At 38.1% G+C, this 12,832-nt stretch overlaps 1 pseudogene; it reads right to left on the bottom strand.

Annotated features, from left to right (window-relative positions):
- On the bottom strand, positions 10,515-11,593 carry LOC107610994 (annotated as a pseudogene).

Here is a 12,832-nt window from a genome sequence, read left to right as displayed (position 1 = left end):
ACTGGTTCACAGACATCAAGATTAGCTAGAGCATCTTGAGAATGAATTAGAATGACAACGTGAATCAGAACGAGCCCTATGAAGAGAGGCACGACGAGGAAGAGAATTGGAAGAAAAACTCAAAAAGATGGAATCCAACCTCAAGGGTAGGAGATCCCGAGCTGATCGAGAAAAAATTCTTTTAGGAGGCGATGATTGATGAGCGGATATTTTATACGCTTTTTGGCATCATTTTCATATTGTTTTAGTTATGTTTTTTTAAGTTTCATTATATTTTCATAGGTTTTAGTGCAAAATTCACATTTTTGGATTCTACTTTGATTTGTTGTATTTTATGATGATTTCAGGTAATTTCTTGATGAAATTAAGGAGCTTTGGCAAAGTGTGATTCAGAGGCAAGGAAAGCGTAGCAAATGCTATCAGATTCTGACCTCCATGCATTCAAATGAGCATTTATAGAGCTAACAAAGTCCAAATGATGCGTTCTCAATGGCTTTGGAAAGCTAACTTCCAGAGTTTTCAGAAAATATATAATGGTTTATGCGTTTCTTCGAAGGAGCCTACCCATATTGGGCATTGAACGCCAAGAAGCTACCCTCTTGCTGGCGTTCAACGCCCCAAGGAGACAAGCCAGCGTTGAACGCCCAAGAACCATCCCCCTTGGGGAGTTCAACGCCCACCAAAGCACAAGGCAACACCAATCACCCCCCAATGGGCATTCAACGCCTATTCCTCAAGTTGGATGCCAAGCTCAGCCTAAGTACTCAACCAAAGTGGGCCCAATGATGGAATTTCACACCTCTAGTCTAGTCTATCATACTTTTTGTACTTCATAGTTATTAGATTATTATATATATGAGAAGATCACCCTTCTTAGGAGCTTCTTCCACCACTTTCAAATTCACCATTGTTTTCAGTAAGCTATGAGCTACTAAACCTCTTAAGTTAGGGTTAAGAGCTCTGCTGATTCTCATGGATTAATAATATTACTATTTCTATTTCAATACACATTTGATTTTATTCTCTTGTGCATTTTCGGTCTTCATCTCATGAATTGAGGGTGAACCGTGACAATCACCCTTGTTCTACATGGGTTTCGTGTGAGTCCTGACCCGGATAGCATTGAACCACAGCTAGAGAATGCACTGCGGATTCCAAGAGTGTGCCTGGGTGACTTTGGATATGTGATACAAAATCCCGTTGACGATGGGTTACTGAGGTCTCTTTGGCATCAAGGCTAGAGTATGAGAAGCAGCGTTCCCTGATCTGGAAGATCCGACCTTGTCTGTGGCATTTTGAGTAAGATCATGAAGGGAAGTAGATTGCTTAGTGCTTCACCTTCGGCTATAGTGGGAAGCCATGAGTTAACTTGATGAGGATGCTACATGAGTTGCTCAGATCTATGGTTTAGAAGAGACTAACTTGATGAGGATGCTACATGAGTTACTCGGATATAGTGGACTGCTATGGTTTAGAAGAGACTAACTTGATGAGGATGCTACATGAGTTAGTCAATTACGGCTGCCATTAAATGAATTATTCGTTATTGAAGTAGACAGTAAGAAAAGTTAATCCAGAAAGAATACGCATCTCTGAAGCCTTAACTATATCTCTTTCATCGCTTTCACACTAATCTGGTATTTCGTCCCCTTTACTTTTTGTTTATGCTTTCAACAAACAACCATCTTTTCTAATCGCCTGACTAAGATTTACAAGATAGCCATTGCTTGCTCAATCTGACAATCTCCATAGGATTCGACTCTCACTCACCTGAGGTATTACTTGGACGACCTAGTGCACTTGCCAGTTCAGTTGTGTGGAGTTCAACTTCGCGCACCAAGTTTTTGGCGCCGTTGTCGGGGATTGTTCGAGTTTGACAAACTACCGGACTTTCTTGTTGCTTAGATTAGGTACCTTTTTCGGTTCAGTTACCCTTTTAATTATGTCTTTCTTTTTCTTTTCTAAAAATTTTTCAAAACCTTTTATTTTCTTTAGTAATCTTTATCTTTTGTTTGAGTTTTGTGTCAGTTTTTAAGTTTGGTATCCCGTCTGTTTTCATCTTCTTTTTTAAATTTTCGAAAATTATTCTTGAGTGTTCTTCTTGATATTCGAATTGTTCTTAGTAATTGTTCTTGTTTGATTTCAAAAGTTCTAAGTTTGGTGTCTTTTAGTTGTTTTTCTTTCAATTTTCGAAAAGTAGTGTCTCTTAGTTCTTTTTCTTTTTCCTTAAAAATTTGAAAAATATAAAAATATCTCTTTTATTTCAATTCAAATTTTCGAAATCTTTACTATCTTTTCTTATCTTGATTTACAGATTTTAAATTTGGTGTTTTCTTATTAGTGAAGTTTAAATTTCAATTTCAAATTTTATCTTTTCAAATCTTTATTTTATCTTTTTGTTTATCTTTCTTTAACTTTCAAAAATCATATCTTATCTTATTTTAAATTCAAAACTTTCCCTCCCAATTTCCCCATCCCACAGTCGAACCCTAGCCCAGCCTCCCCTATAAATATCCCCTCAATCACCCCTTCATACGCACACAAACACAAACTTCATACACAATAAGCCCCCTCACTTGGCTTAATCCCTCTCTCTCCATATCTCTGCTATTTTCTTCTTCTTCTACTCTCTTCTTCCCTTTTGTTCATATTTGCTCAAGGACGAGCAAAGTTCATAAGTTTGGTGTTGCAAAAGCCTTGCTTTTTGACTTCTACCATCCCTAAATATTGCACCAAAGTCTGGTGAAACCTCAAGAAAGAGGAAAGGAAAGGCCATTGCCTCCGCTTCCGAATCTTGAGAAATAGAGAGATTCATCACCAAGGCTCATCAAGACCACTTCTATGAAATAGTGGCAAAGAAAAAGGTAATCCCCGAGGTCCCTTTTAGGCCAGAAAAGAATGAGTATCCGAAGATCCAACAAGAAATCTGGAGAAGAGGTTGGGAAGTTCTGACCAATCCAATCCGGAAAGTTGGAATCTTAATGGTGCAAGAGTTTTATGCCAATGCTTGGGTCACAAAAAATCATGACACTAGTGTGAACCCACACCCCAAGAATTGGCGCACCATAGTCCGAGAGTATCTCTTGGATTTTAGCTCAGAAAGTGTAAAGTTGGCACTCCAATTGCCAGGAATGCAAGGAGACCTACACCCTTACACTAGAAAAGTCAATTTTGATCAGAGGCTGGACCAAATCCTTTCAGAAATTTGTGTGGAAGGAGCTCAGTAGAAGAGGGATGTTCAAGGCAAGCCTGCCCAACTGAGAAGGCTTGACCTCAAGCCCGTAGCTAGAGGATAGTTGGAATTCATCCAACGCTCTATCATCCCTACTAGTAACCGATCCAAAGTGACTATCAACTGAGCCATCATGATTCATTGCATCATGCTTAGGAATGAGGTGGAGGTACATTAGGTGATACCTCAAGAGCTGTACAAGGTGGCAGAAAAGCCCTCCACCCAAGCAAGGTTGGTATTCCCACATCTTATCTGTCATTTATGCAATTCAGCTGGAATTGTCATAGAAGAAAATGTCCTTATCGAGGAGGACAAGCCCATCACTAGAAGAAGGATAGAGCATGTGAGAGAGGCTGCACAAGAGCCTGTGCAACCGTCTCCAGAATTCCCTGAGATGCCTCAAGGGATGCATTTTCCTCCCCAAAACTATTGGGACCGACTGAACACTTCTCTGGGAGAATTGAGCTCTAACATGGATCATCTGAGGATGGAGCACCAGGAGTAGTCCACCATACTCCATGAAATAAGAGAATATCAAAGAGCTATGAGGGGGAGCAACACAGGCAAGGACGAGACATAGAGGAGCTTAAACGCTCCATTGGATCCACTAGAGGAAGCAGTAGCCGCCGTCACTAAGGTGGTCACGTTCCATTACCCTTGCTTATGTTATTTTTATGTTATTTTTCTATTTTCCATTGTATTTCATTGTCTGTTTCCTGTTTCTAGTGAATGATCATCTTTGTCCATGTCTTAAGGCTATGAAATATTCCATGCATCTCTCATCATGCTTAAAAAAAAAGAAAATTTATTTGAAAAAGAGAAGTAAGATGCATGAACTCGAGTTATATAACAAGAATAGTCCAATTATTTGATGTGGTGGCATTACTTTTACTTTCTGAATGCATAAATTAACAGTGCATATTTGATGTTAGAGTTAAGTGTGTTTGTTTTTGAAAGAATGATGAAAAAGGAGAAGTATTATTGGTAATCTGAAAAATCCAAAAAATTGATTCTTGAAGCAAGAAAAAGTAGTAAAAAGAAAAAGAAAGAAAAAAGAGAAAGAAAGAAGCAAAAAAAAAAGGAAAAGAAAAAGCCAATAGCTCTTTAAACCAAGAGTGAAGAGCAAGGATTCAAGGCTTTGAGCATCAATGGTTAGGAGAGTCTAAAAGAAAAAAAATCTTGGCCTAAAAAGTTCAAATGAACTCCTTCCCCTAACTAAATGCTTGTGGTGTGAAGGTGCCAAGTGAAAAACTTGAGATTGAGCAGTTAAAGTCGTAATCCCAAAAGCAAAAGAGTGTGCCTAAGGACTCTGGGTACCACTGTCTGGGGATTTTAGCAAAGCTGAATCACAATCCAATTGGGTTCACTCAGTTAAGTGCCTGTGGCGTTTATGTATCCGATGGTTATACTAGAAAATAAAGCACTTAGGGTCACGGCCAGGCTCTAAAAGAAGCTGTCTTCAAGAATAAAAAAGAACTAAACTAAGATAGTCAATAATATCATCCAGATTCTGAATTCCTAAAGACACCAACACTTCTGAGCTTCAAAGAATAGTGAGATACTAAAACTATTCAGAAGTAAATGGTTACTAGCCTCGCTCATCAATTGGAACGGAGCTTCATTGAAAATTATGAGATTTATTGTATCCTTCTCTTCTTTCTGATCCTACTTTGTTTCTGGTTGCTTGGGGACAAGCAACAGTTTAAGTTTGGTGTTCTGATGAGCAGATATTTTATATGCTTTTTAGCATCATTTTCATATTGTTTTAGTTATGTTTTGTTTAAGTTTCATTATATTTTTGTAGGTTTTAGTGAAAAATTCACATTTTTGGATTCCACTTTGAGTTGTTGTGTTTTATGATGATTTCAAATAATTTCAGGCTGAAATTAAGGAGCTTTGGTGAAGTTTGATTCAGAGGCAAGGAAAGCGTAGCAGATGTTGTCAGATTCTGACCTTCATGCATTCAAACGAGCATTTCTGGAGCTACAGAGGTCCAAAGGACGCGTTCTCAATGGCGTTAGAAAGCTAACTTCCAAATATTTTCAGAAATATATAATGGTCTAAACTTTTCTTCGAAGGAGCCTGCCCATATTGGGCGTTGAACGCCAAGGAGCTACCCCCTTGCTGGCATTCAACGCCCCAAGGATACAAGCCGGCGTTGAACGCCCAAGAACCACCCCCTTGGGGTGTTCAACGCCAACCAAAGCACAAGGCAGTGCCAATCACCCCCCAATGGGCGTTCAACGCCCATTCCTCAAGTTGGACGCCAAGCTCATCCCAAGTACTCAACCAAAGTGGGCCCAATGATGGAATTTCGCACCTCTAGTCTAGTCTATCATACTTTTTGTACTTCATAGTTATTAGATTATAATATATATAAGAAGATCACCCTTCTTAGGAGCTTCTTCCACCACTTTCGAATTCACCATTGTTTTCAGTAAGCTATGAGCTACTAAACCTCTTAAGTTAGGGTTAAGAGCTCTGCTGATTCTCATGGATTAATAATATTACTATTTCTATTTCAATACACGTTTGATTCTATTTTCTTGTGCATTTTCGGTCTTCATCTCATGAATTGAGGGTGAACCATGACAATCACCCTTGTTCTACATGGGTTCCGTGTGAGTCTTGACCCGGATAGCATTGAACCACAGCTAGAGAATGCACTGCGGATTCCAAGAGTGTGCCTGGGTGACTTTGGATATGTGACATAAAATTCCATTGACGGTGGGTTACTGAGGTCTCTGTGGCGTCAAGGCTAGAGTCTGAGAAGTAGCGTTCCCTAATCCGGAAGATCCGACCTTGTCCGTGGAGTTTTGAGTAGGATCGCGAAGGGGAGTAGATTGCTTAGTGCTTCACCTTCGGCTATAGTGGAAAGCCATGAGTTAACTTGATGAGGATGCTACATGAGTTGCTCGGATCTATGGTTTAGAAGAGACTAACTTGATGAGGATGCTACATGAGTTGCTCGGATATGGTGGACTGCTATGGTTTAGAAGAGACTAACATGATGAGGATGCTACATGAGTTAGTCAATTACGGCTGCCATTGAATGAATCATTCGTTATTGAAGTAGACAGTAAGAAAAGTTAATCCAGAAAGAATACGCATCTTCAAAGCCTTAAATATATCTCTATCATCGCTTTCACACTAATATGGTATTTCGTCCCCTTTACTTTTCGTTTATGCTTTCAACAAACAACCATCTTTTCTAATTGCCTGACTAAGATTTACAAGATAGCCATTACTTGTTCAATCCGATAATCTCCGTGGGATTCGATCCTCACTCACTTGAGGTATTACTTGGACGACCTGGTGCACTTGCCGGTTCAGTTGTGCAGAGTTCAACTTTGTGCACCAATGATCCAGACACCATCTGATCATTTTCAAGAGTCGTATGTACTTGACTGATGCGTTGGATGTAATCTACTGCTAAGCTTTTCCGACTACATTAACCAAGGCGGCGATAAAGTGGTTTGACAGTTTACCATCCACGTTGGCCACCTGCTTTGACGACTTGGCAATGAGTTTTCTTACCCGATTCTCCACCCAGAAAGACAAAGCTAAGCATGCTCCGAGCCTCTTGGGAGTAAAACAAGAGGTCAGAAAATTTCTGCGAACTTATATAGAAAGGTTCAACAAAGCGTGTTTGGAGATTCAGAACCTACATACCTAAGCAATTATTATGGACTAGTCAATGGCCTCAGAGAAAGCCCGTTCTCTCAATCCATATGAGAGAGACACCTAATATCTTTATATGAGGTGCAAGAGCAGACGGGAAATTATATCAACATGGAAAAACGATAAGACTAAGGGAACCCATCCCTGGACAGAGCAGCAAATATCAAGCCCGAGGTAAAGAAAAAGAAGAGTACAACTTGGACAGGCTTCAAAGATACCACTCTTACAACCCACTACGAGTCTCTCTCGTCGACGTGTAAAGAGAAATCTATCATACTGAGAAGATACCACCTCCTAGACACATTAAAAGTAAGAAATGTGAAAATCAGTAAGAATATTATGAATACCACAAGATGTATGGCCATTCCAGCAATGATTGTTATGATTTAAATAATGTGATTGAACAACTGGTCAGAGAATGTCGGCTAGACAGATTTCTAACCCAGAGGTCAGATTATCATAGCAAAAGAAAGAGAGATAAAGACAGGGATAGACGAGACCGATCTCAACGAACTCCAGAAAGGCATGTTCACATGATTGTTGGAGGGTTTGCAGGAAGGGGATAACAAAATCCTCTTGGAAGAGGCACTTTAAAGAAGTCTACCATGTCGGCAAAGATGCTGAAATACCTGGCATGCCTATAATCACCTTTACCAAAGAAGACACACGAGGAGTGATGCTCGAACACGATGACCCTATGATAATCACAATGATCCTCGCCAATGCAAACCTTCACAGAACCTTGATAGATCAAGGGAGTTTGGCTGATATTCCATTTAAACCAGTTTTTGATAAGCTGGACCTAGAGGAAAAGGATCTAAAAGCATACACAGACACCCTCTTCGGTCTGGGAGACACTCTTATCTAACCTCTAGGGTTCATTTCTCTACACTACCTTTGGTTAGGATACAAAACCAAGAACTCTAAGCATAGGCTACATTGTTGTTGATGTGGCATCTTCCTACAATGCCCTGATAAGTCGGACAACCTTAAACTAACTTGCACCAGTAGTCTAAACTTTCCATCCCTGCATGAAGTTCCCTACTCCTAAGGGAATAGCAACGGTGAGGGGAGATCAGAAATATAATTGACAAGATGTTATAACGAAAGCCTGAATCTATGAGGGTATGTGAAAGGGAAAGTAGTGAATACCATAGAGTTCGGAGGTGTCCAAATTCGGGAGGAATTGAGATCTCAAGCCGAAGAAAAAACTGAAGAGGTCCAGATCAGGAATGAGGTCGGGAAGACGACAAACGTGGGGGCCAATCTGAAAGAACAGTTGAAACAAGAGCTTGTTAAGCTCCTACGGAATAATTCTGATCTTTTTGTCTTGAAAGTCTCTGACATGTTTGGGATCCATCCCAACCTCATGAGCCACAAGGTTGTTGTTTACCCGAGCTCACAACCTGTACAACAAAAATGACGAAAAACTCAGCCCCGAAAGAGCAGAAGTTGTAGAAGAGCAAGTCCAAGCACTGTTAGAAGCCGACTTCATCATAAGAGAAGTAAAATATCCACTATGGCTCACTAATGTGGTACTCGTGAAGAAACAAAACAGAAAATAGAGGATGTACATCGACTATACCAATCTCAACAAAGACTGTCTAAAGAATCCTTACTCTCTATCCAGTATTAATACTTTGGTAGACTTAGTTTTGGGCTATAAATACCTATCCTTTATAGATGAGTACTCAGGATATAATCAAATTCTGATGTATAGATCGGGTCAAGAAAAAATATCTTTCATCACTCCTAAGACAAATTACTGCTATATAGTTATGTCCTTTGGATTGAAAAATACCGAGATTATATATCAATGATTGATAAACAAGGTATTCTCATATCACCTTAAAAAATTATTAGAAGTCTATGTAGACGATATATTTGATAAGACCAAAGAAAGAGCCACATTGAAAAGTTGATACTTTGATAGTAATAACACTCTTATCAGCACCTAAAATCCACATTACACTACAAGAAAAAGTAATATTTGTAACAAAACAAATTGTTACAGAAAAATGAAATTTTGAAACAAATGGTTTTTGTAACAAAAGAAGTGGCCGTTGCAGTAAGTCCCGTTACAAAAAATTTTTGTAACAAAAAATGGAACTGTTACAATTCAAAGTGGTATTTTGTAACAAATTTTTCTGATATAAAAAACCGGAAGCCGTTACAAAAGTGGTAACAAATTTTGATTTTCAAGGTATTTTTGGTGACAATCTATTTTTTCGTATCATAAAATTTTGTTACAAAATGTTACTTGATTTTGTAACGTTTTTTTCTTTAGTTACAAAAGCAAATTAATTATTTTGTAACAATTTTTTTTAATACAAATGCATAATTTACTAAATTATTTTTTAAATTAACTAATATATTAACTATTCTAATAAACTAGTCTACATTCATATAATATGCAAAAATATACATAATTCAAAGATGCCTCATTTAGCTAAAGTTGTTTTAAAACAAAATAACATTAGTGAGTACATTGATTAGTTCTACAAGTTATATGTCTTGCATAAGTTTAACCAAAAGTTAAAAGTTCTAACATAGATTAGTCTTTCTATGAATCAAAATATTCTTGAGCCCTCAAGGTAGCATGTGGTCACCATTTCAGCACTCCTGTAGATAAGAAAAACCGAAACAAAAGATTAGAAACAAGATATAACACTAACTATAATTTTATCCATTAAGTTTTATCCAAAATGTTTAGAAAAATTTTGATAGATATGCTTTGATATTCTATGATATATTTAAGATATAATATGATACCTTCTTTATTTATAACAAACACCTTAAAGTGTTTATCATTACCTGGAAAGTAGGTTACATGAACTTTTCACAAACTTCAATCTGTAGATTCTACTGTATGAGATTGTTGCTCCTTAAATAAACTCTGAATTTTCTGCAGTGACCATAAATCACCAGTGCTTAGCCAAAAGAATATATAATCAAAACATACAACTAAATATCTTTTCTTCTTTCTTTCTTCTTATTTTTTCCCGTCTTTTATTCCCTATTTTACTTTTAAGTTTTTATTTCATTTTCTGTCTCAATCCATACTTAACCTTTGTGTTTCTCCTCATCCTGAAGTTCATGCAATTGACTACTGCACATATAATAATATATTGTCTTTACTTTTCTACCTTGACAGAGTTTCCAACTTCCTCTAGTTTCTGCAACAACAGCAGCTCTCTAGAAGTGGAATCTTGTCTCAATGACTTTGAATGAAACATCTACAGATGAAAGAAACGAATGACAGAGTGAAGAAAAAAAAGAGGATGGATATAATAAGCAAACAACAAGAACAATGGGAGCTATAATCAACACCCTTTAGCAGGTGTGGTTTGTGGAATGTTTTCACATTCCTGGAAATCTTACCTAAAAAATCTTTCCAAGAAAGCAAAACCCTTTTCCCTTACCAAAATCTGTGGAGAGTAAAAAAGTGATTATAATTATAACTAAATCTATCAATTCTATTGAGACAGTCAAATCCGTTAGTCACAGGCTTTTCAATTCTGTTACTTAGATTCTGTTATCTGTAATAGATGTGTAACTATCAGCTCCAACACAACGATATTTGTACTATGTATTTTCCAACTCAATCATGATAACAGTATTCAGATAATGATTGATAACTGGTAATAAACGAGGCAAAATTAGTTGGCACAAAACCAGGAGCAATACAGTTTACACGAGTGTTTGGGGCCATCTCAGCAGCCAAGGCCTATAAAGCATATTACGAATAATTATCAGACTTAAAAACAAGAAGATATATGCAGTTTTGTTAGATGTTCAAGGAACACTTTGCAGGGCAAGTGAAGCTTGTCAAGAACAGAGTCTTTGGTTTGCAAAATAGGGTCAACAGAAGGATTTGCAGCTGCGGTTGACACAATCACATATATATTTCGACACTTATGTAATGTTCAACAACATTCAAACAAATTTTAATAAAGGATAATACATTCGATAAAAATGAATAGAAAAGGGTGACCTGTGCGATTTTTTGAATCAAATCCTTTCTCTGTTGATCGTTGGAGACATGGCAAACAAGGGCCAAAACTTCAATTCCTTTAGCCCTAAGTTTCTTTGCAGCCTCTTCAACATTTTGCTGTAGAAACAAGGAAATTGAGTAATGAATATAATTAATTGGAGACAAAAAAGAAGAGAAAGGGAAAAGGACCTGCTTGCGAGAAGAGATGACGACGGAAGCACCTTCCAAGCCCAGCCTTTCAGCTATAACGAAGCCGGTTCCATATGGCAGAGGCGATATGGAGCACTGGGGGGTTCAGCCAGCAGCGGCGGTGGCTCCCCGTCTTCCCTTCTGTTCGTGTTCCCTCACCCTCAGACCAGATCGGCGGCGACTGGGCTCATCATCGACGGCGGCAACGAAGGGAATTGGCGACGGCGAAGACGGCCCAGACAGCGGCAGTGACGCGACGCTTCTCCTTGCGACGGCTTCCTCCACGCACGGTTCTGACAGCAGCTCGTGGATAGACCGAACGGCGGCGGCGCAGGGACGGCGGCAACAGCGCGGCCTTCTCCTCCTTCTCCTTCCTCGGCTCGAACCTCTCTCTTCTCTGCGCGACACGACGGCGCGGCGGCAGTGACGCCTGCCGGCGCCGTCCTCACTAGGGGTGTTCGCGGTGCGGTTTGGTTCGGTTTTTTTACCGAGACCATCCGAACCAAACCAAAACAATTAAATTCGGTTTGGTTTGGTTTGGTTTATTCGGTTTTTCAATCAATTAAAAAAATACCACCATATTATTTCACAATGTCATCACGTTGAAATCAACAAACACAAATACAAAAATAACTAACAAAGTCTTAATCCAATGAAATTAAATGACAAAAGAAATTAACGTTCGATAATTAAAGAAGTTTAAAAGTTCAATAGTCAACACAACAAAAAATAAATATAAATTTCCAGTATTTCTACGAGGAGCTGGCGCAGCAGGCAATGCAGTCGGAGATCTGATGCTTGGAGATTCATTTGGAAGAGGAACTGGCGCAGCATCAATCCATTATCATAACACAAAAACTCTTTCTTGACCATTTATATGCTATTTTTTGTTTTTGTATCCTGTAAATTTCTACAGATTTAAACAATAGGAAAGGATATTTCTAGCCCATAAACATCATGATTCACTGAACATTAAAAATACCTGTAGTTTGATAGGTTCTCCAAAGTTGTTCATATGAACTCTTTTCAACTGAATGCATAAAATCTGCAAACAGAGATCTAAACATTTCAAGCAATTGGGAGATCCAAAGCTAACTATATCATTGAACAAGTATGTCTAGCTGATCGAAGAAATGGAACGCATAATCTTGGAAGATTAATAAAGCTTTTCAAGTTCTACCAGATTAATAAAGCCACAAATTTACAACAAGGAAAGCAGTCATTGCAAGATTCTACCACTGTTTATGCATCCCGCAGCTGCCTGTACCATCTCGAAACAATTACCTCACTTCGTTCCATTAATGAAAGATACTTGATCGCAGCATTATGCCAATAGTAGTGGCAGTGATAGTTCTCAACATGCTCACCAACAATGAATAAATACATTGAACAATCAGAAGCAATTTTCCTAAACAAATACATTGAACAGTGAACCACAGAACCAATTTCCCTAAACAAATACATTGAACAATCAGAAACAATTTTCCTAATTAAATACATTGAACAGTGAATTCCTATGCTCAAAGCAAATTCTAAATTAAATAAACATATGTAAATTCCTAGCTACTCCATACTCTATAGTTTAATGATTAATAGTATTTTTTTCTAACATATCAATAGGTTCCCACAGAACACATGTTGCTCCTCTTGCTAACAAAATTCATTAAACAAATTACTGAAAACAACAAAATGATCAAGCAGATTAAATTCAAATAAAATAGTCATTCTCTAATCTA

Source organism: Arachis ipaensis, chromosome B08, assembly GCF_000816755.2.
Source record: "Arachis ipaensis cultivar K30076 chromosome B08, Araip1.1, whole genome shotgun sequence".
Lineage (NCBI taxonomy): Eukaryota > Viridiplantae > Streptophyta > Magnoliopsida > Fabales > Fabaceae > Arachis > Arachis ipaensis.
Note: the sequence above shows the minus strand (reverse complement) of the source record. Positions and strands in the feature narration are given on the sequence as shown.